General features: G+C 44.8%; 1 protein-coding gene across 1 annotated transcript in view; it reads left to right on the forward strand.

The window, feature by feature from the left end:
• Nucleotides 1-25,279, forward strand: part of ZNF774 (zinc finger protein 774) — a 65,242-nt gene that overhangs the window by 24,703 nt on the left and 15,260 nt on the right. The gene's annotated exons all lie outside the window — the stretch shown is intronic.

The following is a 25,279-nucleotide window of genomic DNA, read 5'->3' on the forward strand; positions in this document are numbered from 1 at the left end:
AGTCAGAGGAAAACGTTTGCTTACGAAGCTGCTGCTGAGGTTCTCATTTTAGGCTATTGTTTTCTGAGCCCCAACAGTGGCCAGCTGTATCATAACAATCAGGAGGCATTTAAAACTTTTTCTAAAAACTAGCTCTATCCTTTAACTACTGAATTAGCCAATTACCTCCTTCTTAGAGCTACTCCTTCTCTGGGATTGCCCAGGAACCTGAGGCATATGTCATGCACAAAGGAGTCCTGTGGACATTCATACCCTTTGGAGCGGAGCCCAGGAGTCCCTAGCGCTGGTCTGTGGCTGTTTCTGCCCTTGCTCTTAACCACCACAAGGTGTCACTCTTCGCTGCTCCTGCGCGTTCCCACCAAGGCGGTAACTGCTGGCCAGAGAGGAAGAATTTCCTCTGTCCCCGCACTAGCTAATCCAGAGTCCTTACCACTTCCCAGGCCTTCATAGTACCCAGCCCTTTCAGGCCCCCCAAAGCCTCGCCCCGCAAGCCCGCCGCCAGCCCCAGCACTATGTCAGGACTGGCTCAGAGGAACACCCATTCCAGACAATAACAACTTTTTCTTTCTTGCCCAGGTGTTTTCAACCCTTAAACCAGACTGGGCTTGTTCTATTTTTACTTTTTAAAATTTTAACTCCTCTTACTATCATTCCCAAATGGGCTTGTTCTAATTCCTTCCCGGACCATAGAGCTACAAACTTCCGCCAAGAACGACTTCCAATAGGTTTTTAGGCATCCTTGGTGTGCCTTTCATACATAAAGGTAGGTCAAGGGTCCCCTACCTTCTCTGACAATAGAGCCTGATTGTCTCCGGTTGGAGGACCAGCCCTTAACACAGCTAAATTCCTTTTACTTTCCCTAGAGGAAGGGGAGCTCCGTGGGGAGTCAGCTACCCGGGGGCAGACTTTCTGGCATTCTTTGGAAAAGCAGTGAAAATAAAACTCACAAGTTACATCTTCAGCAGAGTATCTGCTACATATGAATATATTGTACACATATTTTTATATGGTTGCAAACATAAAACATATAGGTCCATGTCCTGATTTTTCATGTACTGCAATGTATGTTGAGTATTTTCCCATGTCGTTGTAAATTCTTCATAAGCATTATTTGCAGTGGTTGAATGATCTTCTTTCATGATAGGGTTCTATTGTAATTTTGTAATAATTTTCTTATTTTTAGACACTGATCATTTTGTTTTTTGCTGTATTGACTATTCTTATATTTTTTTTTATATTTCTGATTATTTCCTTATAAGAGGCCTAGTATTGAAATTACTGAGTCAAAAACATTTGCAAGTCTTTTTATTCATGCTGCCAAAAACTTCCTAGAAAGCTTGCATCATTGTGTACTATCAACAGCAAGTACCATAAGGAATGCACACCTAATTGCACCCTAATCAAAAGTAATGAAAACAATTTTATAAATCTCTCTTATCAGTGCACTGGTAAAAAAGATGTTTTAATTTGCAATTAGGCTGGACGTGGTGGGTCACGCCTGTAATTCCAGCACTTTGGGGAGGCCAAGGTAGGAGGATCACCTGAGGTCTGGAGTTCCAGACCAGCCTGGCCAACATGGTGAAACCCCGTCTCTACTAAAAATTAAAAAAAAATTAGCCGGGCATGATGGCATGTGCCTATAATCCCAGCTACTCGGGAGGCTGAGGCAGGAGAATCACTTGAACCTGGGAGGTGGAGGCTGCAGTGAGCTGAGATCCTGCGATTGCACTCCACGCTGGGCAACAAGAACAAAATTATCATCTTAAAAAAAAATCAATTAATTACTAGTATAAATTAACATTTTAAAATTTGTATTTCTGTTTTTTATAAATTGTTAGCAGTTTTTACTTATTTATTTACTTAGAGACGGAGTCTTGCTCTGCTCCCAGGCTGGAACATAGTGGCAAAATCATAGCTCACTGCAGCCTCCAACTCCTGGGCTCAAGGGGTCCTCCTGTCTTGGCTTCCCAAAGTACTGGGATTACAGGTATGAGCCATCATGTCTGGCCCTTTTATTCATTTATTTATTGGGATCTTAATTTTAAAATCCATTTGTATGACCCCTTTATTTATTGAAGATACCAATCTATTGTCTGCTATATTGTTATAAGTGTTTTCTCAATAAATATATTGCTTAATTTATAGTTTTATGAATATTTTTGTCACAGGCTGAACCCCGAATTTTGGGATTCAGTCAACCTGGGAGGCCACGTGGGCTCTTGGCTTTGCACAAGAAGGAATTCAAGAGCAAGCCAACAGAATGAAGAGAAAGCACATTTAATAAGAAAGTAAAGGACTGCTGGGCTTAGTGGCTCACGCCTGTAATCCCAGCACTTTGGGAGGCTGAGGCGGGTGGATCACCTGAGATCAGGAGTTCAAGACCAGCCTGGCCTGTTAACATGGCAAAAACCCATTTCTAGTAAAAATACAAAAATTAGCCGAGCATGGTGGCACGCACCTGTAGTTCCAACTCCTCGGGAGGCTGAGGCAGGAGAATCGCCTGATCCCGGGAGGCAGAGGTTGCAGTGAACCGAGATTGTGCCACTGCACTCCAGCCTGGGCGACAAAGTGAGACTCCATCTCAAAAAAAAAAAAGAAGAAGAAAGTAGAGGACTTTGGGAGGCTGAAGTGAGTGGATAACTTGAGCCCAGGAGTTCGACACCGACCTGAGCAACATACGGGGACCCTGTCTCTACGAAAAAATTTAAAAAGTAGCCAGGCTTGGTGTTCTGCACCTGTAGTCTCAGCCACTTGGGAGGCTGGGGCGGCAGGATTGCTTGAGCCCAGGAGGTAGAGGCTGCAGTGAGCTACGATCATGCCACTGCACTCCAGCCTGGGCAACAGAGCAAGACACTGTCAGTAAATAAATAAAGCAAGCAAAATCCCCTGGTGACCATCCAGCAGGCTCCAGAGACAAAAACTCCTTATCTGAGGAATTTAGAAGTAATTAGACTTTCCTATTATCTAAAGACACTTGGTTCCAGGCCTCTTTTCAACTTAAAATGTGTGAGTAACTAGGATTTCTGTACATCCCCAGAATGCATGCATGCCGAACTCATTGTTCAACCCTTGCTAACATCAAGGCACCAAAATGTCTAAAAATGTAATCATTTATCGTGCAAGTTACCCTTCAGCTCCTGCTTTAGGTCCATAAATATCCCTAAGGAAAAGACCACCGCAGTGGCTCAGTGCTCTTGCTGACGTGCCCCACTGCACTTTTCTGCAACGTTCCTTCTTTCTATAGTAATAAAACCTGTACTGCTGTCAGTAAATTCTTACCAACCCTCAAGTTGACTGTTACCGGAAAGGGGTCCCAGTCCAGACCCCAAGAGAGGGTTCTTGGATCTCGCTCAAGAAAGAATTCAGGGTGAGTCCATAAAGTGAAACCAAGTTTATTAAGAAAGTAAAGGAATGGGCGGGGCGCAATGGCTCACTTTTGTAATCCCAGCACTTCGGGAGGGCAAGGCAGGCAGATCACGAGGTCAGGAGTTCGAGACCAGCCTGGCCAACATGGTGAAACCCCTTCCCTACTAAAAATACAAAAATTAGTTGAGCGTGGTGGTGGGCGCCTGTAATCCCAGCTACTCGGGAGGCTGAGGCAGGAGAATCGTTTGAACCCGGGGGGCAGAGGGTACAGTGAGCCGAGATCGTGCCATTGCACTCTAGCCTGGGCAACAGGGCGAGACTCTGTCTCAAAAAAACAAGAAAGAAATATATTCACGTACATTTCCAAATTTCCGATAAAACAACGTAGGGTCCATGCACTATAGTCTATTTGTGGTTTTTTCCACCTCACTTTAGCCCCTTCTCAAGACCCTAAAACCATTGGAGGCAGTGAGCTACTGGGAAGTTCCTGAAGGGCGAGCACTTTTTCCACTCATTTCTAAAATAAAAAGTTATGAAAAAAATAATTTTTATCTGACTAATGCGAGTCCTTTTTTTTTTTTTTTTTTTAAGAAAGGGTCCTGCTTTGTTTCCCCGGCTGGAGTGCAGTGGCATGATCACAGCCCAGTGCAGCCTTGACCTCCTGGGCTCAAGCAATCCTCCCACCTCAGCCTTCTGAGTAGCTGGGACTACAGATGGGCACCACAACACCTGGCTAATTTTTTTTTTATTTATTTGTAGAAAAGAGGTTTCTTGACTGTGCGCAGTGGCTCACGCCTATAATCCTAGCACTCTGGGAGGCCAAGGTGAGGTGGACCACTTGAGGTCAGGAGTTCGAGACCAAGGTGACAACATGGTGAAACCCCCATCTCTCCTAAAAAGACAAAATTAGCAGGGGGTGGTGGTGCATGCCTGTAATCCCAGCTACTTGGGAGGCTATTATTTTTAGTAATAATAATAATTTAGTAATTTTTGTATTTTGTATTTTCACCATGTTGGTCAGGCTTGTCTTGAACTCCTGACCTCAGGTGATTCACCCACCTCGGCCTCCCAAAGTGCTGGGATTACAGGTGTGAGCCACCACGCCCCGCCACCAAAACCAGTTTTATTGAGGCAGCAGTGTTACCGCTCTGTAACTGCTCCTGCAGGAAGAGCTAGCCCATAGTCAGTGTGTGGAGAGTAGCAGCTAAGGGGCAGTTCCACAGTCATATTTATACCCACTTTTAATTACATGCAAATTAAGGGATGGGTTTTTCAGAAATTTCTAGGAAAAGGGTATAACTCCCAGGTTGTTGCCATGGAAAGGGGCAGTAACTTCTGGGTGTTGCCAGGGCACTGGTAAACTGACACGGCACTGGTGGGCATGTGTTATGGAGAGGTGCTTTCCCCTCTTCCCTGTTTCAGCTAGTCTTCAATCTGGTCTGGAGTACAGGCCTGCCTCCTGCCTCACAACTGCTGCTAATCAGGATGTATACTGAGGGTAACTTGACTCTATGCTCCCAGTTTGCAATATCTAGCTTGGCCCAAATAGATCCTCTGTCTTACTATTGTTATTTTTTTTTTTAGAGAAAAGGTCTTGCTCTTGTTGCCCAGACTGGAGTGCAGTGGCAGGATCTTAGCTCACCATAACCTCGAACTCCTGGGCTCAAGCAATCCTCCTGCTTCAGCCTCCTGAGTAGCTGGGACTACAGACATGAGCCACCATGCCTGGCTAATTTTTAAATTTTTTGTACAGATGGGGTTTCACTATGCTGCCCAGGCTGTTCTCAAACTCCTGGCAAGCAATCCTCCCAACTCAGCCTCCCAGAATCCTCGATTACAGGAGTGTACCACTATGCCCAGCCCCAGATAAATTCTCTACTTATATTAATTTTGCTTCAGCTTCCTTCTAGGTTGACAGTTCCCAGTTGACTCTCAAAATGTTTGTGAAATTAAGCAATTTCACTGGGGTGTGGTGGCTCACGCCTGTAATCCCAGCAATTTGGGAGGCCCAGGTGGGCAGATCTCTTGAGGTCAAGAGTTTGAGACCAGACTGACCAACATGGCAAAACCCTGTCTCTACTAAAAATACAAAAAAAAAAAACAAAACAAAAAGTCAACCAGGCATGGTAGCACACGCCTGTAATCCCAGCTACTCGGGAGGTTGAGGTGGGAGAATCACTTGAACCCGGGAGGCGGAGGTTGCAGTGAGCTGAGATCATGCCACTGCCCTTCAGCCTGGGCAACAGAGGGAGACTTCGTTTCAAAAAAAAAGGCAATTTATTTAGTGATGTAAAAGTTTTCATGGATATATAAGGGAATCAGGGAGTCCTCAAGGAGGAAGGAGGTGAAGGAACAGAGCAGGGGAGGAAGAGGAGGGAGGAGAATCTCCCCCAGGCTGAGCAGACCAGGGCACTGAGCTCCAGATGTTTGCACCCCTCCTTTGTTTTCCCCATCTCTTCCCTACTCTCCAGGCCAGTCAGATGGCAAGGCCTGGACAACTGGAAGGAAAGAGAATGAAGGATGGAACTGGGGCAGCAGCTGTGTTGGCCACACAGGCCCTTCTGACTGGGCAGCATGGAGGCCACTTCTGCCAGCCTGAGAGTTGCGGAAGTAGATGGCAGGGAATCCCCTGCTTGGGGAATGACACAGTAGGTAGATTAGAAAGTTGGAGAACAGGAACCGTAAGCCACTAGCAGGAACATGGTTGAAGAGCCGACCGTGGAGTCCAGACTGAGGGAGGAGGTAGAAAAGGAACAATAAGCAAGGAAGCAGAGGAGGCTGTGGCAAGGATAATGGGCAGCCCCAGTTATTCTAAGGGAAAAGGAGAGATGGAGTTGAGAGGCTGAAATGGAAGCAGCTCTGTGATGTGGCTGGCCTTTCGAGGTTACTGGAGCAGAGGAGGTAAAGGGACCATGAGCACAGGTGGTGGTGCTGTAATTAATAAGGATGAGGCCGGGCACGGTGGCTCACACCTGTAATCCCAGCACTTCAGGAGGCCACAGCAGGTGGATCACTTGAGGTCAGGAGTTCTAGACCAGCCTGGCCAACGGGTGAAACCCCATCTCTACTAAAAATACAAAAAATTAGCTGGGTGTGTGGCGGGCACCTATAATCCCAACTACTCAGGAGGCTGAGGCAGGAGAATCACTTGAACCCGGGACGCGGAGGTTGCAGCAAGCTGAGATCGTGCCATTGGACTCCAGCCTGGGCGACAATAGCGAAACTCCGTCCCCCCACCAAAAAAAATAATAAAATAAATAAGTATGCTGAAGCCACTGAGGATGAGGGCAAGACACTGGGATAAGGGGAGCCTGGTAGCCAGGTCCTACAGCCATTCCAGAGGGCTGCAGAATGGCCCAGAGAAGAAGTTCTCAGCTAAGGCATGGCACTAATGACTAATCGATGGCTGTAATCATTTCTTCCTTTTTTTTTTTTTTGAAACAAGGTCTTGCTCTGTCACCCAGGCTGGAGTGCAGTGGCACAATCATGGCTCACTACAGCCTTGACTCCTGGGTTCAAGCAATCCCCCTTCCTCAGCTTCCCAAAGTAGCATTACAATCAGCACCAGGAATTGAGCCCAGCTGAACTGAGCCACCATACGCGTAGCAACTACAATTGAAATCTAGATGGGCGTGCTGTGCGTGAGGCAGGTGTTGGTAGGTCAGGCTACAAATTAAGTCTCAATCAATATTATTTTATTTTATTTTTTGAGACAGGTGAAACCTGAGAACATTATAAGTGAAATAAGCCAGTCAGACAAAGACAAATACTGTACGAGTCAGCTTATATGAGGTACTTAGAGTAGTTAAAATCTTAGAGGCCAGGCATAGTGGCTCACACCTGTAAATCCCAGCACTTTGGGAGGCCGAGGTGGGAGGATTGCTTGAGCCCAGCAGTTTGACGCTAGCCTGAGCAACATAGTGAGACCCTCTCTCTCCAAAAATAAAATAAAATAGAATAAAATAAAATAAATTAGTCAGGCACGGTGGCACACGCTTGTAATCCCAGCTATTCCAGAAACTGAGGTGGGAGGATAACTTGAACCCGGGAGGTTGAGGCTGCAGTGAGCTATGATCACACCATTGTATTCCAGCCTGAGCAACAGAGCGAGACCCTGTTTCAAAAGAATAAAAAATAAAAACATTATAGAGACAGAAAATATGACAATAATGGCCGGGGGCTGGGGACAGGGGAAAGTGGGGAGTTATTGCTTAATGGGTATAGAGTTTCAGTTTTACAAGATGAAAAGAGTTCTGCAGATGTGTGGTGGTGATGGTTGTGCAACATTATGAATGTACTTACTGAACTGTATACTTCAAAACAGTTAAGCTGGTAAATTTTATGTTTTGTGTATTTTGCCAAAATTTTATAAAAAATTAAAAAAATACAATCATTGGAGGCTGAGGCGCGAGGATTACTGGAGCCCAGGAGTTCGTGAGCAGCCTGGGCAACACATCGAGACCTCATCTCTACAAAAAGTTAACAATTAGCTGGGTGTGGTGGTGCGCACCTGTAGTCCTTGCTACTTAGGAGGCTGAGATGGGAGGATCACTTGAGCCCAGGAGTTCATGACCAGTCTGGGCAATACAGCAAGACCCTGTCTCAAAAGGAAATAAAATATAAGTAAAAAATATTGGTAATATCCAGTTTGATAAAGATGCAGAAAAAGAGGCACTTTCATAAACTGTTAGTAGAAGCATAAATTGAAGGAGGCTTTGAGAATGTGGTTTAGCAATATCTATCAATATTTTAAATAGTACATTCTTTGAATCAACTTTGTACTTTTGGGTATCTATCCTAGAGAAATATTTGCATAGGTGTATATAGAGACATGCACACACTGGCTGTAATGTAAAAAGGTTTGAATTGACCTAAATATTGATCAACAATGAGTGGTTAAACTGATTAAGTTAGAGTCATAGTGTTTAATTTTAAGTACAGTTGATGCTTATTATCTGAGGGAGTTGTTCTCTAATATCACACTACAAACACTGAACTCACAAATATGGAACCATTGCTCCTAGAGGAAATACAGGGTTGGTTCCTGTAAGCCTCTGGTCACAATATTTTCATTAATCAATCATGTGTGCTTCTGTTTGAAATACATTATTCAGTGTATCTTTCTTACAAATGATTGATTGCATAGTCCTTCAACGATTTAAAGCCTGGGGTTTGGAGGCTATTTGCATTATATAGGTTAATTTGCCAATGTCCTTGTAAAACAAGCCAGTCTTTTTTTTTTTTTTTTAATTATTATTACACTTTAAGTTTTAGGGTACATGTGCACAATGTGCAGGTTAGTTACATATGTATACATGTGCCATGCTGGTGTGCTGCACCCATTAACTTGTCATTTAGCATGAGGTATATCTCCTAATGCTATCCCTCCCCCCTCCCCCACCCCACAACAGTCCCCAGAGTGTGATGTTCCCCTTCCTGTGTCCATGTGTTCTCATTAAAACAAGCCAGCCTTATCAGAGTTGAAAAACTGCTTTCCTACCTAACCCTTACCCTTTTCCCATATTACACTTAGTTTGTATAGCTTTTTTTTTTTTTTTTTTTTGAGACAGGGTCTCGCTCTGTCGCCCAGGCTAGAGTGCAGTGGCACAATCTCAGCTCACTGCAACCTCCACCTCTCAGGTTCAAGCAATTCTCCCACCTCAGCCTCCTGAATAGCTGGGACTACAGACATGTACCGCCACGCCCAGTTAATTTTTATATTTTTTTGGTAGAGGCGGGGTTTTACCATGTTGGGCAGGCTGGTCTTGAACTCCTGACTTCAAGTAGTGATCTGCTTGCTTAGGCCTCCCAAAGTGTTGGGATTACAGGTGTGAGCCACCATGCCTGACCTTGTATAACTTTTTTTTTTTTTTTTGAGACAGGGTCTCTGTTGCCCAGGCTGGAGCGCAGTGACTCAATCACAGCTCACAGTAGTCTTGACCTCCTGGGCTCAAACGGTCCTCCCACCTCAGCCTCCTGAGTAGCTGGGACTACAGGTTCAAGAAACCATGCCCAGATAATTTTTATTAATAGAGACAGGGTCTCCCTATGTTGCCCAGGCTGGTCTATGAACTCCTGGACTCAAGCAATCCGCCCACCTCAGCCTCCCAAAGTGCTAAGATTACAGGTGTCAGCCACCATGCCCGGCCTTTAGCTTGTATGTTTAAAATTATTCTGCAGCCTCGCGATCTGTAGAACTTGCCTATAAAAATAACACTTTTAATGTTATAACACATTTTGAAACATTTGAGGCAGCAATACTAGCTAAGCCAGTTTAACATTTTCCTGACCCAATGTGACTGTAAATTTCTTTGGCGTTTCAGCCTCACAACAGCTGTCTAATGCCCTTTTTTCTTTTCTTATTGGTCATCATCTCCTGAATCCACAAATTTGGCCACTTTTGTATCTTTTCCACAGCTTCATCATACACTACAGACATTACTCTATTTAGCACTTTCTGGAGCAGCCTCAGGTACAGGTTGCCCAATGTCCTCTTCCTTTTTCTAGGTATGTTGTGTTGTTGATTCACTGAGGAACTCACAGCACTATGACTCCTGTCTGAATGAAGCTTATCTAACCATGTCTGCCAGGCACATCCCATCACAGCCTTCTTGATCATACAAACACTAGATAACACTTCAGCACTGCACTGCACTTCAGCACTTTTGCATTTAAAAACCAAAATCGGCTGGGCGCTGTGGCTCACGCCTCTAATCCCAGCACTTCGGGAGGCTGAGGTGGGTGGATCATTTGAGGTCGGGAGTTCAAGACCAGCCTGGCCAACATGGTATACCCCATCTCTACTAAAAATACAAAAATTAGCTGGGCGTGGTGTCACACACCTGTAGTCCCAGCTACTCGGGAGGCTGAGGCAGGAGAGTCGCTTGAACCCAGGAGACGGAGGTTGCAGTGAGCCAAAACCTCACCACTGTACTCCAGCCTGGGTGACAGAGCAAGACTCCGTTTCAAAAAAATAAAAAACATAAATATAAATAGCAAAATCAACAGCAAAAAGCATAAAAATTCAAAAAAAAAAGTGGCACCAAATGGACCACAGGAAGAACACTTGTATGACAGATGAAGCAAGAAGACAGTGTCGCCCTGTTCAGCCTCATTTAGGAATGTGTGCGTCAAGCAACTCAGATTTTTCACTGCTTTGCACATGTCTACAAATGATCCCCAAAGCTATATGAATATTGATTTTGGGGTTACAAATAAATGCAATGAGTAGGCAAATTCACAAATATGGAATCCACAAATAATGAGGATAGACCATATGTATTAAAAATAATACAATGGGCCGGGTGTGGTGGCTCAAGCCTGTAATCCCAGCACTTTGGGAGGCCGAGGCAGGCGGATCACCTGAGATCAGGAGTTCGAGAACAGCCTGGCCAACATGGTGAAACCTCATCTCTGCTGAAAATACAAAATTAGCTGGACGTGGTGGTGTGCGCCTGTAATCCCAGCTACTTGGGAGGCTGAGGCAGGAGAATTGCTTGAACCCGGTAGGCAGATGTTGCAGTAAGCTGAGATCACACCATTGCGCTCCAGCCTGGGCAAAAAGAGCGAAACTTCGTCTCAAAAAAAAAAAAAAAGAATACAGTAGATCAGTATGTATTTGCATAGAAGGAGGCCTGTGATATGTTTTCAATCAAAAAAAGAAGCTGAGGCTGGGCGTGGTGGCTCACATCTATAATCCCAGCACTTTGGGAGGCCAAGGTGGGCAGATCGCTTGAGGCCAGGAGTTCACCACCAACCTGGGCAACACGGCAAAAACCCATCTCTACAAAAAATACAAAAATTAGCCAGGTGTGGTGGCCTACACCTGTAGTCCCAGTTACTCATGAGGCTAAAGTGGGAGGATCACTTGACCCCAGGAGGCGGAGGGGTCCCAATGAGCCAGGATCATGCCACTGCACTTTAGCCTGGGTGACAAAGCAAGAACCTGTCTCAAAAATAAAATAAAATAAAATAATATAAAAGAAGCTGGTCATGATGGCATGTGCCTGTGGTATCAGCTACTCGAGAGGCTATGGGAGGATCGCTTGAGCCCAGGAGTTTGAGACCAGCATGGGCAACATAAAGAGACCTCGTCTCTACAAAAAGAGAGAGAGAGAAAGTCATTGAACAACATGTACAAAGGTTAAAAAAAAAAAAAAAAAAAAAGCAAACACTTATAAAAGCCAGGCAGGCAACATAAAATGGTAAGGTGAGCCAGTGTAAGACACCTGGGAATGGTGGGGGCTGGAGAGGAGGGGATCTCACTCTTCTACCAAGGGCAACCCACCACTCAGTGTCAGTCAATCCTTCCCAGGCAGCAGGGCAAGCCCAGTAATGCCTTATTTTCCAGATTTTCAAGACTCCCGTGAAATATCCCAATTTTAAAAGCTGGCTACTAATTCAGAATATAAGAAGAAAATACTGCTGGGCATGGTGGCTCACACCTGTAATCCCAGCACTTTGGGAGGCTGAGGTGGGCGGATCACCTGAGGTCGGGAGTTTGAGACCAGCCTGACCAATATGGAGAAACCCTGTCTCTACTAAAAATACAAAATTAGTTGGGTGTGGTGGCGCATGCCTATAATCCCAGCTACTCGGGAGGCTGAGGCAGGAGAATCACTTGAACCCGGGAAGCAGAGGTTGCAGTGAGCCCAGATCACGCCATTGCACTCCAGCCTGGGCAACAAGAGCAAAACTCCATCTCAAAAAAAAAAAAAAGAAAGAAAGAAAGAAAGAAAATACCATGTGAGTCAAAAAAAAACCATTATGGAGCCAGGCTTGGTGGCTGCCATAGCTGGGACTATATATGATGATGGTTGAGGCGAGGGCTTGGGAGTTGCAGGCTGCAGTGAGCTATGATTGCACCACTGTACTCCAGCCTGGGTGACGGAGTGAATCCTCATCTCTAAAAATAAAATAAAATAAGAATAAATAAAAATCCAAAACCCATTATGGGCTACATTTGGACTACATACTGGCAGACTGGGGCCTGCACTGTGCGGTAGAATTTATAAGAAAAATACACATATGAATAGAAAGGTACAAAAAATGATCTGCACCCCATGAAACCAGTAATAATGTGTACCTTGGGGTAGAGGAGAAAGAACGAGGTTGCTGAAGGTATGGAATAGGTCTTTATCTTTTCTGTATTGTTTGTGACCTTGAACATGAAAATGTAGTTACCTATTACCTATGTACTTTCTTTCTTTAACTTTTTTTTTTTTGAGATGGAGTCTCGCTCTGTTGCCCAGGCTGGAGTACAGTGGCGCAATCTCGACTCACTACGACCTCTGCCTCCCAGGTTCAAGTGATTCTCCTGCCTCTGCCTCCCAAGTAGCTGGGATTACAGGAGCATGCCATGATGCCCAGCTAATTTTTTTTATTTTTATTTTTAGTAGAGCCGGGGTTTCACCATGTTGGCCACACTGGTCTTGAACTCCTGACCTCAGGTGATCCACCTGCCTCAGACTCCCAAAGTACTGGGATTACAGGCATGAGCCACCGCGCCCGGCCTACCTATGTACTTTAAAAAGAAGAAAAGTGCCCCCTGAATTAGAATACCAAACATTATTAGTCCTGTGGCCCTCTAGGTTGGGCAATATTAGAATTCTCTGCTTTGGATTGCAAGCCTTCAAAACGCAAAGTTTATATTTCAAAATTGCTTTTTAAAAAAATTCATAGTAATGTTTTCCTTATTTGGGGAATGCTGATTTTCAAAGCATGGAAACTCACTCAGAATAGCACCAGAACAAAAGAGGGATTTGGTGGGAAGGTATAGGGTGGTTTTGTAGCATCCAGGGCATGAATTGAAACCAGGCGCACAAGGAACAAGAACCCCAAGGCTGGAAGCCACGTGGCCTCAGAGCCAGTCTTCTTGTCTTCTCCTGTCAGCTTTCTACTGTTTGTTTCTGCAGTTTATTCTTCTGCTTGGTATGCCCACTTCCTAGTTCATTACACATGGCCCTATGGCACCCTCAATCACAGGGTTGCCATGACCTCAAAAGTCCAGCACACTTGGGTAGGAGTCTCCGAAATCCCACGTCCATATTCCTGGGAAAGAGAATCTGACTGTGGCCACTGAGTTTATGACCTAGATCAAATGTCCTCTCCCCATCCAACCACTGGACAAGAGGAAAGTGGGATCCTATGGTTGGCGCAAACCGGCCCCAGGGACCCTCTCCAGCAGGAAAGGGCGTTTCTGAGAGATGGAGGATTTAGCCTGGGGAGGGGCCTCAAAAGGAATCCACAGATGCAGCTATTATACAAGTTCCATGTTTACAGGCACCTGTGAATGCTGAATCGGATAGAACACATTTGTTCATAAGGGAGGTAGCAGAGCAAAGTGGCCGAGATATGGGACTTCAGTAGGATAACTAACCATCCCAGTTTGCCTAGGACTGAAAGAGGTTGTAAAATTGAAAGGATATGGCCTTTCATGTAAAATTGAAAGGACGCAGCCTTTCAATTTTAAAATTGGGACAGTTTTTAAAGATTTCCCAGCATGTGAGACTTTCATTGCAAAAACCAGGAAAGTCTCATGCAAACCACGATGAGTTGGGCCCCTTAGATTTTGGAGCTGGGTCTAGTTATGAATCCTGGCTCAGCTGCTGCAGCTGTGTGACCCTGAGCAAGTCACTTTACCTCTTATACCTCAGTTTTCTCCTTGCAAAATGAGAATAATAATAGTTCCCACATCTCAGAGTAAGATAAGCACCTGTGAGCACTCAGTAGAAATTAGGCAATTAGGTAATGTCGGCGAAAACAGTCAAACTCTATAACATATTTGAAGAAACTTATTCTGAGCCAAATGTAAGTGACCATGGCCCATGACACAGCCCTCGGGAGGTCCTGAGAACATGTACCCAAGGTGGTCAAGGTGCAGCTTGGTTTTATACATTTTAGGGAGACGTGAGACTTCAATCAAATACATTTAAGAAATACATTGGTTCGGTTCAGAAAGGTGGGACAACTGGAAGCGGGGCATGGGTTCCAGGTTATAGGTGGGTTTAAAAATTATCTGGTTGACAATTGGTTGAGTTTATCTAAAGATCTGGGATCAATAGAAAAAAAAGGCCTGGATTTCCTTTCTGGAGACCGGAAAGGATTGCAGAGACCAAAGTTCTTATTTGTAGAGGAAGCCTTCAGAGAGAATACGTTGTAAAATGTTTCTTATCAGACTTCATGTCTGTGTTGATGTCAATGCCAGCAAGGTATAATGAGGCATGTCTGAACCCCACTTCCCTTCATGGCTGAACCAGTTTCTCAGGTTAAATTTTTTTTTTTTTTTTTTTTTTTAGATGAAGTCTTGCTTTGTCACCTGGGCTGCAGTGCAATGGCGCAATCTCAGCTCACTGCAGCCTCCACCTCCCAGGTTCAAGTGATTCTCCTGCCTTGGCCTCCTGAATAGCTGGGATTACAGGCACCCAACACCACACCCAGCTAATTTTTTGTAATTTTAGTAGAAACTGGGTTTCATCACGTTGGCCAGGCTGGTCTCGAACTCCTGACCTCAGGCGATCTACCCACCTTGGCCTCCCAAAGTGCTGGGATTACAGGCGTGAGCCACCGCACCCAGCCAACCTCATTATTTTTAATGGCTATATACCGTTTCATGGCCTTGGAATCATAATTCATTTAGACTGTCTCCTACTGATTGACATTTGGGTTGTTTCTATTTATTATTATTATTATTTTTAGAGATGGGGGCCTCACTATGTTACTCAAGCTGGAGTGCAGTGGCTATTCACAGGTGACATCATAGTGTACTATAGCCTTGAACTCCTGGGCTCAAGGGACTCTTCCATCTCAGCCTTCTGAATAGCTGGGGCTACAGATGTGTGCCACCATGCCTGGCTGTTCCACTCTTTTGTTACTACAAACATTATGACAAACAATGTAATATTATCTTGTATACACAACTTTGTGTACATTCGTAAGTATCTCTAGGATAAATTCTTAGAAGTGGAAATGCTAGGTCAAAGGAGCTATTATCACCATTCATTGTTATTATTATAATTAATCTCTAAGAAGTCAGATGTTGGATCTACTTCCTTCTAAAGGCAAATAGTAGCTGTTATATCTGAGCATAAAGAGATCTTCTATATCAACTGCCTTTTGTGAGTAAAAAATTATTAAGTCCTGATACTGACATCTTGGAAAATTCCAGAATGCTGCTTCTACCTCTCCTCTCTTTTCATACCCCTTCTCTTTTCTCTGTTTACATTGGTACATGACCACATTCCCACAAAATGTGTCAGTTGAGTTAGTGTCTTAGCCTGGGTTCCTTAGAAAAGAGAGCCTGAGGCAAAGCTTTATGAGAGTATAGAATCCCAGGGAGGCATGAGTGAAGGGAAAAGGGGAACAAGTCAAACAACGAGGACAAGTCAACATAAGAGCATGCATGATGGTCCTGACCACAACTTAGGCAAGCACAACTGCTTCCTCACTCTTAGAAGAAGCAACTGAGCTCGTATAGGGGAAGCGAGTCTCTGAGAAGCCAGAGTAAGCCACTGCATCTCTCCACACTCTGTGCAGTCACAGGAAGAGGCCCAGGTGGGGAGGGGGTAAGGAAGGGAATACGTTTATCTATAGGCTGCCATCTCCTATTGGTCGAAGTTTGCCCCTCAGGGTGTCAACTCCTTTTAGCTTATGAGTTGAGCCGCCCGACTCCTCCAGCAGCCATGGAGAAAGCCAGAACCCAAGACAGCAGTGTCAGCCTCTCTGGCCAAGCATCAACCTGGAGGGTAAGCCACTGTGCATCCATGGGATTTGAGATGGTCCACAGGGTCTCTCATAACAATAGCAACAGGAAACCCACGTGGCAGGAGGATAGGAGCAGAGATGCTGGTGCAAGGCCAGGTGCTGTGGTGTCATGCCCTTACGTGACATGAGGAACCTGGAGTAGCCACCACAGAGCAAGTCATTGTTAGAGTTCTGGCCAGAAAGCAAGGCAAGTGCAGGATTTGTAACGGCATGTAAAATGAATCTGGTACAGGGCCAGATTTGATGGCTCATGCCCATAATCCCAGCACTTTGAGAAGCCGAGGCAGGAGGATCACTTGAGCCTGGGAGTTCGAGACCAGTCTGGGCAACATAGAGAGACCCCTGTCTTTATAAAAAAAATTTTTAAAAATTAGCTGGGTGTGGTGGTGCATATCTGTAGCCCCAGCCACTCTAGGGGCTGAGGTGGGAGGATCATTTGAGCCCCAAACATTGAGGCTGCAGTGAGCCATAATCATGCCTTTGCACTTCAGCCTGGATGACAGGGCAAGACCCTGTCTCAAAATAAATAAATAAATAAATAAAACAGAAAACAACAAAAAAACCAGTCTAGTACAGGTGGGAACACTGGCACTTTGCACACTGCACTCATTCTGAGATGTACATTTTATTACCTTTTTTTTTGAGTTGGAGTCTCGCTCTGTCACTGAGCCTGGAGTACAGTCATGTGATCTCGTCTCACTGCAACCTCCGCCTCCCTGGTTCAAGTGATTCTCCCACCTCAGCCTCCTGAATAGCTGGGATTACAGGTGCCCGTCACTATGCCCGGCTAATTTTTGTATTTTTAGTAGAGGCAGGGTTTCACCATGTTAGCCAGGCTGGTTTCGAACTCCTGACCTCAGGTGATCCGCCCATCTCGGCCTCCCAAAGTGCTGGGATTACAGGCGTGAGCCACCATGCCCAGCCATTTTATTACCTTTTAACATCATTGAAATCAGGATTTATCTCACAATTGACAGAATGTCAGAGTTTAATAGGCAGTTTTGTTCCCTTTCTTGGTGGTACATAAGTGGCCTTCTAGATGAAATAAGGTAATGTATTTAGGCTGATGTGTACCAACGTGTCTCTTGATATCCTTGGCCCAGAAATGTTCTCACAAAAGAGGCACTGCCCATCTTCTATGAGAAAGACCCACAATGAGGAAGAGCAATTGGCAAATTCATAAGCCAGGGACGTTAGATTCCCATTGTCTGTAACAAGCATTCATTACAATTACATTACAATTACATTACAAGCATACATTACAATTATGACTATTTGTTGCTTATAGATATTGGTGTTGAAATGTTTGCTAACGTCAAGCCCAGGCTGTGAAACAAAAGTTCATTCATGTGCTCATGATGAGCAATGGCTTTGGTTAGGTCAGAATTCAATGCTAAAAATCAGTACCTCATTAGTCTTGATAAAGGAAGTGTAATGGAGTGTTTCAGCAGAGCCCAGGCTGGGAATCAGTTGGTTGTATTTCGATCTGATGGGTCATGATGCTTTTGTGGATTTGTTTGCATGAATCATTATGTTCATAAATATGGTTAAGTTACAGAAGCAAGTTACTAAATAATATCAACAGCATGAGTTCATTATTGCTTGTTTGAAAAAAAAAGTGTGTATATGTATGAGTGTGTTTAACCAGTATGTTCCAGGTTCATGTCTACATTGATATCTTAAATCACTGTGCTCTAAAATGTAGACTTTGGTATCTAAATCTTCACTACTCAAGGTGTTGTCCTTGAACCAGCAGTATCTCAAGCAACACCTGGGAAGTTACTAGAAATGCACAATCTCAAGCCCCATCCTAGACCGGCTGAATCGGAATACGGATTTAAAAATGCAAGCTCCCACATTAACTGACGAATGGATAAACAAAAATGGTACATTCAGCTGGATGTAGTGGCTCATGCCTGTGGTCCCAGCTACTCCAGAGATGGAGGCAAGAGGATCGCCTGACCCCAGAAGTTTGAGACCAGTCTGGGCAACATGGTGAGGCCTCACCTCTACTTTAAAAATGCAAAAATTAGCCAGGTGTGGTGGCGCGTGCCTCTGGAGTCCCAGCTACTTGGGAGGTTGAGGTGGGAGGATTGCTTGAGCCCTGCAGGTTGAAACTGTACATGCTACAACATGGAGAAACCTTGAAACATTACACTAAGTGAAAGAAGCCAGACACAAAAGGCCACATGTTGTGTGATTTCATTTGTGTAAAATGTCCAGAATAGGCAAAACTATACAGACAGAAAGTAGAGTAGTGTTTGCCAGGGGCTGGGAGAAGGGGGTAATTGGGAGGCACTGATAATGGGTACAGAGTTTCCTTTTGGGGTGATGGAAGTGTTGTGGAATTAGATGCTGGTGATGATTGCACAACATTAGGAATAAATTTAAAGACACTGGGCTGGGCGTGGTGGCTTATGCTTGTAATCCCAGCACTTTGGGAGGCCGAGGCAGGTGGATCACTTGAGGTCATGGGTTTGAGACCAGCCTGGCCAACATGGTGAAACTCTGTTCCTACCAAAAATACAAAAATTAGCCAGGCATCGTGGCACCTGCCTGTAATCCCAGCTACTCCGGAGGCTGAGGCAGGAGAATGGCTTGAACCCGGGAGGCAGAGGTTGCAGTGAGCTGAGATTGTGCCATTGCACTCTAGCCTGGGCGACGGAGTGAGACTCCACCTCAAAAAATAATAATAATAAATAACACACTGAACTGTACACTTCAAAAATGTGAATTTTATCTTGTGAATTTTTTCTCAAAAAAATTAAAAAACACAACCAACTTAGCATATTGCCTGCAAACTTTTAAAAATAGCATATTGCTTTCTTTCGTTCCCACAAAGGAGGAAAAGAAAATGCTGTGAAAGTCATCATATTCCAAAAAATTGCCATATGATATTTAATGTTCCCTGGCCACTCAAAAATACTGTGGATTTATTTTGGATCACCTATGTAAGTGTAATGTACAAGGTTTCCTGAAAATACAACGCTGCTGCTAACGTCATTAAAAGTAAAAATGATCAAAGTAATAAAAGGCGTTTAAAAGTTTTTGGTTTTTTTTAAAATGCAAGCTCCCCAGGTGTTTGAGAAGCAATTTGAGAAACACCATCTCCTTAACTACATGGCCTCAGTGTTCTTTCTCACCCTCATTCGGAAAATCCTTCCCTTTTCGTTTGGGAATCTCTACAGGTGGCACTATTTCGCACATTAAGTACATCCCCTGCAGCCTCCACCTGCAGCCTCCTCCACCTCCCGGCTGCCTGCACTGCAGCAGCCCTGCTTAGGGGCGTGGCGCTACCATGGGGAACCACAGTCAGCAACTGATTAGGACATGGTGTCACCTGGGACCAAGGTCTCACTCCTTTGTTCTCAGTTGCTGTTATGGGCTGGCAGAAGAAACCAGCTGACACCAGACTGTTCACCAAAGTGTCCTTCTCTCTGCCTCCCTAGGCACCGCTGTACCAAAAATCTCCCCTCTCTTTAAACATAAAAGGGTTTACATTACAGGTTCATGCCTGTAATTCCTGTGCTATGGGAGGCCGAGGCAGGAGGATCTCTTGAGCTCGGGAGTTGAAGGCTGCAACGAGCCGTGATCAGTTTAAAAAGAAAAAAAACACCAGATGTCAACACACATAGAGGATCCAAATGGAGTAGGGAAAGAAAGGGAGTCTCTCCCTCTCTCCAGAGATGTCTGAACTCTAGCTTCTGCTCAGAGAAAATTTTCTATTGCACAGACTTGAAAGATATGTAACAATTTTTTTTTTCTTGAGATGGAGTCTCACTCTGTCGCCCAGGCTGGAATGCAGTGGCAAGATCTCAGCTCACTGCAAACCTCCATCTGCCGGGTCCAAGCAATTCTCTTGCCTCAGCCTCCCGAGTAGCTGGGATTACAGGTGTGTGCCACCACACTAGGCTAATTTTTGTATTTTTATTTATTTATTTATTTATTTTCTTGAAACAGAGTCTCACTCTGTCTCCCAGGCTGGAGTGCAATGGCACGATCTCGGCCACTGCAACCTCCGCCTCCCAGGTTCAAGTGATTCTCCAGCCTCGGCCTCCTGAGTAGCTGGGATTATAGGCGCCCGCCATCACACTTGGCTAAGTTTTTTGTGTTTTTAGTAGAAATGGGGTTTCACCATGTCGGCCAGGCTGGTCTTGAACTTCTTACCTCAAATGATCTGCCCACCTCAGCCTCCCAAAGTGCTGGGATTACAGGGGTGAGCCACTGCACCCGGCCGTTACGTAACAAAATATTAATAGTGTTTTTGTACTGGACGGTAGGAATTTTCTCTTTATGTATATTTCTAGTTTTCTTTAAAAAAAGAATGTATATTATATAATCATAAAAATAAAGAAAAGTGTTAGAGGAAATGAGAAACTCCCCATGGTGATGGAATATGTGATTTCAACATGCATCTTTATTTTTTTATTTTTATTTTTTAAATTCCTCCTACTTAGGAGGAAGGTAGGGTTTAGCAATGTGTTTTATTTTATTATTTATTTATTTATTTTTTGAGACAGAGTCTTGCTCTGTCATCTAGGCTGGAGTGCAGTGGCGTAATCCCAGCTCACCGCAAGCTCCGCCTCCCAGGTTCACGCCATTCTCCCGCCCCAGCCTCCCGAGTAGCTGGAACTACAGGCGCCTGTCACCATGCCCGGCTAATTTTTTCTTGTATTTTTAGTAGAGATGGGGTTTCACCATGTTAGCCAGGATGGTCTCGATCTCCTGACCTCGTGACCCACCCGCCTCGGCCTCCCAAAGTGCTGGGATTACAGGCGTGAGCCACCGCGTCCGGCTATTTTTTATTTTTTGAGAGGGAGTCTCACTCTGTCGCCCAAGCTGGAGTGCAGTGGCGCTATCCTGGCTCACTGCAACCTCCACCTCCTGGATTCAAGCAATTCTCCTGCCTCAACCTCCCGAGTACCTGGGATTATGAGAGCCCACCACCACGCTGGGCTAATTTTGTTTTGTTTTGAGATGAAGTCTAGCTCTGTCGCCCAGACTGGAGTGCAGTGACCTGATCTTGGTTCACTGCAACCTCTGCCTCCCAGGTTCAAGCGATTCTCTTGCCTCAGCCTCCTGAGTAGCTGGGATTACAGGCACCTGCCACCACGCCTGGCTAATTTTTGTATTTTTAGTAGAGACGGGGCTTCACTGTGTTGGCCATGCTGGTCTCAAATTCCTCACCTCGTGATCGCCCTGCCTTGTTCTCCCAAAGTGCTGGGATTACAAGCGTGAGCCACCGCACCTGTCCTGATTTTTGTATTTTAGTAGAGACGGGGTTTCACCATGTTGGTCAGGCTGGTCTTGAACTTCTGACCTCAAATGATCCAACTGCCTCGGCCTCCCAAAGTGCTGGGATTACAGGCGTGAGCCTTCAACATGCATCTTTAAATAGAGAATTTCTGTCTTGCAAAAATTAGTGTATGAAGGTCACAAAGCCTTCCTCATACGGTTCACAGCACACAGAACAGTCTTTTTATAAAGGATGTGGGGTTGCAGAAACAGGAAATGAAGTTGGTTCCCAGATCTTGGCAGGCATAGATGGGGAGTCCCTCCAGAAATCTATTCAGGCCTCCCTCCTGCAAATGTGGGCATGCTGACCCCTTGTTATCTGTAAAGAGGGAGCTCTTAAGATAACTGTCCATTATCAAACCAATTGGTGATAATCCCTGCCTCAGCCTTTTAAATCACTTAGACCTAGACATTAAGTACTTTGTTGTGAATTTCCACCAAGGAGTTGAATTGGTTAACTATCCTGGAAGTGGTTCAGCTTAAAAGGGTTTGAGATAATTTTGCTACTTTGTTATTATTAGCAAAGATGAAAACTGCTCATTTTGTTTCTAATTTTATTCACTTTTGGGTGAATTATCTGGATCCTTTACAATGAATAATTTTAAATGGGTAATTCTAAAAATTGGTATTAAAAATTAATGTGTTCTTTAAGGAAGATTTAAAATACAGATAAGAAAAATGTATTTCTGTACTGTATTTATGTACATATATGTGTATATGTGTGTACATATGCATGAAACAGAAATGATGGTGCATTAGTGGGAAATGTTTGAATTGCAAGTGCCTGGACTTTACCATTCACACTATCTTAGGCAAGATGGGAATATTTATTGACTCATAAAACAAACATAAGGAAAATTCAGAGTTATTTCTGGCCTCAGTGACCCAGGATTCAAAATGCTCTCAAAAGTTTTCCAGCTTCTGCCCTCTGCTTCCCTCTCTCTGCCTTCGTCTCATTCTCTTGGAATGCGGTCCAGCTGGCAGGAAATATGGCTGCCATGGCCTACAGACTCACATCTTCCCATCTTTACTTCTGGAAAGCATCAGGTCCTTTTCCTTTGGTTCCAGCTTACAAAGTCCCAGGAGAGGTCCCTGATAGGCTCAGCATGAGTCATCTGTGCTCTTCTTGACAAATCATCTTGGGCAAGATAGCACAGTTCTGCGGTAGGCTCAGTTTGGGTTGAGTGCTCACCTCCAAACCAGACCCTGTGATGGAGAGGAGGGATCAGGTAAGCAGATGGCAGCTTCCATCTGAACTATGCATGGGGTGCTGTTCTGTAAAGAAAAATCAGTTGCTATTTCCCCTAGAAGGATAGTGTGCTGGTAGACAAGTGACAGATATTCACCAGATGCAAATGGAATCATATTTCACATGTGTTTTGCCACACACTTTGTTACATCTTTCATTTGTCTATGTTCCATGACATAATTTCAGTGACAATAACATTTAATGGCAGAGCATTCTATTGCTCTGGCAGAATATTCTATTCCGGAATACAGCCATGATGACTGGAAGTGACCATGAGGACAAGAGCCACCCATCAGGGTTGACAGAGCAGGAAGACAGAGAACACCCAGGTCCTTGACAGCATCCTGGAGTTACTTTACTAGCCAAGTATTACCAATCTCTAGACTTTTTTTTTTTTTTTTTGAGACAGAGTCTCTCTCTGTCATCCAGACTGGAGTGCAGTGGTGCAATCTCGGCTCACTGCAATCTCTAACTCCCAGGCTCAAGCGATTCTCTTGCCTCAGCCTCCTGAGTAGCTGGGATTACAGGCATGCACCACTATGGCCAGCTAACTTTTTTGTATTTTTAGTAGAGACAGGGTTTTGCCATGTTGGCCAGGCTGGTCTCAATCTCCTGGCCTCAAGTGACCCACCCACTTCAGCCTCCCAGATTGCTGGGATTACAGGTGTGAGCCACTGCAACCAGCCTTTTTAGACTTCTTGATACATGAGAAAAATAATCCCTCATTTGGATAAACCACAGTAGTCAGGGTTCTCTTGCATATGGACAAGTGCAGTTCCTAATAAATACACTTCTTGACAGCCTTCCATGATTAAAGTTAGGCCAGGGAAATTAACATCAATGGGAAAGGTAGGGAAGGGTAATAATAGGAACCCCAGAGAGGTTGAGGGGAAGCTGAAATAAAGGAACTTGTAGCCTACTTCTTTTTTGAAGTGTTGAAGGAAACTGACCCATAGAGCATTCTGGAGCCAACATTCTATGGTTGCAACAGAGTAGAACTGGCAGTCATAGCTGAATTGAGTAGCAAGAAGGTAAGAGGTAGTACCCAAGACTTTGATCCTATGTAGCATGAAGGGTTGCAGAAGTCTCTAAGGCTCCTGTTTGAGTAATGGGATCGTCTCCCCAGTTCCCCATACATAGAGATCTTTACTGTAAGTTTCCTTAAAGAGCTGTCATAGGAGCATGATGGAGTACATCACAAGGACAATGTCCTAAAGTCCTCTGTAGTCCCTGTGGTAGTCAGCCTCTAACGTGGCCCACTATGATGGTTAATTTTAGGTGTCAGCTGGGTGTGGTGGTTCAAGCCTGTAATCCCAGCACTTTGGGAGACTGAGGCAGGGGGCTCACTTGAGCCCAGGAGTTCAAGACCAGCCTCAGCAACATAGCAAGACCCCCTCTCTACAAAAAATTTTAAAATTAGCCAAGTGCAGTAGCACATGCCTATAGTCCTAGCTGCTTGGGAGGCTGAGGTGGGAGGATCACTTGAACCTGGGAGTTTGAGGCTGCAATGAACTATGATCACACCACTGCATGGAAGCCTGGGTAAGAGAGTGAGACCCTGTCTCTAAAAAAAAAGTTTCAGATGTCAACTTGACTAGATTAAGGAATACCCAGATAGCTGAGAAAGCTTTATAGTTATGTCTGTAAGTGTGTTTGGAAGAGACTGGCATTTAAATCAGTAGACTGATAAGGAAGATCTGCCCTCACCCAGGGTGGATGGTAGCATCCACTCAGCTGAGGGCCCAGATAGTGCAAAAGGGCAGAGGAAAGGTGAATTTTCTCTCTCTCTCTTCTGAGCTGGGACACCCTTCTCCTGATGTTAGACATCAGAACTCCAGGTTCTTTAGCCTTCAGACTTCAGGACTTGCACCAGCGGCCCCTCAAGTTCTTGGGCCTTTGAACTTAAACTGACTCACACTACTGGCTTCCCTCGTTCTCTATATCTATATATCCTATTGGTTCTTTCTCTCTGGAGAACCCAGACTAATACACTCACTGTGATCCTTGCCTCCAAGTATTCATACCTTTGTGTAGTCCCCTCCCACACTGTACCAGGGTTGGTCTGTGTGACCAAAGGAGTATGGCAGAAATGATGGTCTATCACTTCCAAGGTTAGATTGCAGCTTCTGCTTCTTTCTCTCAATCACTCACCCTGGGGAAGCCAGCTGACACGTTGTGAGGAGAAGCTACACGTGAGGAAACAGTCACATGAGGGAGCTTGGGAGCAAGCTGATCGTCCAGCCCCAGTCAATCCTACAGATAACTGTAGTCCCAGCCAGTGTCTAGACTGCAACCTTGTGAGAGACCTTCAATTAGAGATACTCACCTAGGCTGTTCCAGATTCCTAATCAACAGAAATAAAATAATTTTTTTTGAGACAGGGTTTCACTCTGTCTTCCAGGCCAGAGTGCAGTGGTGCCATCCTGGCTCACTGCAGCCTCAATCTCCCCAGGCTCAAGTGATCCTCTTACCTCAGCTTCCCAGGTAGCTGAGACTACACATACGCATCACCAAACCCAGCTGATTTTTTTATTTTTAGTAGAGACGAGGCCTTGCCATGTTGCCCAGGCTGGTCTTGAACTCCTGGGCTCAAGCAATCCTCCTGCC

The sequence above is a fragment of the Pan troglodytes genome, chromosome 16 (genome assembly GCF_028858775.2).
Source record: "Pan troglodytes isolate AG18354 chromosome 16, NHGRI_mPanTro3-v2.0_pri, whole genome shotgun sequence".
NCBI lineage: Eukaryota > Metazoa > Chordata > Mammalia > Primates > Hominidae > Pan > Pan troglodytes.